General features: G+C 34.2%; 1 pseudogene; it reads left to right on the forward strand.

Annotated features, from left to right (window-relative positions):
* Window positions 1-812: 812 nt before the first annotated feature.
* LOC113237744 lies at window positions 813-1,442 on the forward strand (annotated as a pseudogene).
* The last annotated feature ends 554 nt before the right edge of the window (window positions 1,443-1,996 follow it).

A 1,996-nucleotide genomic window follows, 5' to 3' on the forward strand; every position in this document is an offset into this window, starting at 1 on the left:
TTGACTTACAATTATACGGACGTCGGGTCCGCGCTAAAAAAGTGTCCGAACTTATAGGACGTTAAAATCGTATACAGAGCGTCATTCACGCTGTAGTCTTCGTTTGTTCGACTGACAGCGAAGCAAGCAAAATTAGACAGTACTGCGATGACATTACAATTTAAATCCAACGTTTTAGCTTTTTCATAATCCTTTACATGTCACTACGTTTAAATAGGTTGACTTGGGACATTTTTTTCGTGGTTTGTGTATTAGACCCGTCGTCCATTTATTTGTAAGTCAATGCAAATGACGTACAATTTTTGTACTCACTGACCAATAAAAATTCCCAAAAGATGGTAAACAAACAATGTTATGGTAATCGTAAAAAGTGTCATGGCGGCAGCTAGCGCGCGAACATTCTGTATGGGTATAGAACACCTTGATTCCGCTGTTCAGCTCCGCAAAACTCCTTAATTTTGAGTATTGTTTTTCGGGCAATACTTTTTACAACCTTATACATTGTAAACAACACTATAAACACGAATAATTAATAAAAATGTCACTAGCGTCCGACCTCACAAACAGCCCCTGACAAATAGCAACATGGCCGATCTGTCACATTATCTCTCATAATTCCATTGACTTACGCTGATGTCCCCGATGGGTGTAGTATCGAACAGTGTTATTCCGTAGACACCCCAGACTGGAAGCCGACTTGAGCGTCATGCGGCTTCACATGTTGCCCTAGGTAAAGACTTAATCTGTCCAACACTTTCTGTTTTATTATCTTATCACAAATAAACAAATTCAGTAAAATCAAATTTGATATAATGTAGAATCTATCACAAAAGCACAGAAATTTCGTTGCCGAGCCTATGGGAGAGAAATCTATACATGAATTAGCAGGTGTCGGCCATGTTTTGGGAAGACTGCTTGAAGATGCTGGATTTGTTAGGGTAATTACATCACATTTTATTTATAATGTGTTCAGGTTTTAATTATTTAGAGTAAGAACATTTTCTATCTTATAAGAACACAGTTGTCATGTATTCTGTGTAACAACTTCCGTTTGTCAGCTTTACTTCTTATTCTTGATTGTTCTTTCGAAGTAGCTTATTGTTTTACATTTTTTCACTTTATGAAACTGAAACGGTGATAAATATTGACAGACTTAGTTTAACTCAAAGTCTGGTGATGTCACACTTTGCCATTTCAATTTGCATTTTTCAATTACAGGCTTATGTTGTCCTTGGCCAGTTTTTGAACAGTTACTGAACAAAAATAAGGAGCGCTTTCAAAAGTGGATGAAGGAAATCTATAATGCTAACTTGGAACAGTCTGAAGACTGCTATGAGTGTTTATATGCCTGTTGCAATGAGTTCCTGTAAATCTGCTCCATGCATAGCATTAATAATTAAGTGCATTTTTCGGTCACATTATTGTAATTTTTTTACTATTTTCCTCACCAGATTTCATTATAAAATACTGTTATAAATATTCACAAAGCTATTACATAGTTCGCAAATGTTCATAACAATATACAAATGTTTTGAACAAAGAAATATATCAATATAATTAGTAAAATGTAATCTAAAATATTCCGAATAAATGTACTTACATAGCAATATTTTGCGTTTTACTTACACTACTCTATTATTATTATTAGACAAGTAAATAAAAATAAATAAATAAATTTGGTGAAATTACAGAGACTTGTCAATTTAATGTCTCAGGGTGACGGGCGCAGTGGTAGTGCCCCTCAGATATTTGCGATTTAAGCTCTGAGTGACACTACAAATGTTATGGACAGTCCTGTAGCTTACCATCAGGCGCATGGCTTGTTCGTCCCGCCACTTGATAATATTTAAAAAAGTATCAATTTTATTTAATAATAGGGGTTAAAGTATGAAATTGCCGATTTGTACTGAAAATCTAAATTGTTTATTTTTTAAATTTTTAACAAATTTATTTAATCAAAATAGTTGCCATTATTATCTATACATTGCTGCCATCT

This window comes from Hyposmocoma kahamanoa, unplaced genomic scaffold (genome assembly GCF_003589595.1).
Source record: "Hyposmocoma kahamanoa isolate Upper Pololo Valley unplaced genomic scaffold, ASM358959v1 102235, whole genome shotgun sequence".
In the NCBI taxonomy this organism is placed as follows: Eukaryota; Metazoa; Arthropoda; class Insecta; order Lepidoptera; family Cosmopterigidae; genus Hyposmocoma; species Hyposmocoma kahamanoa.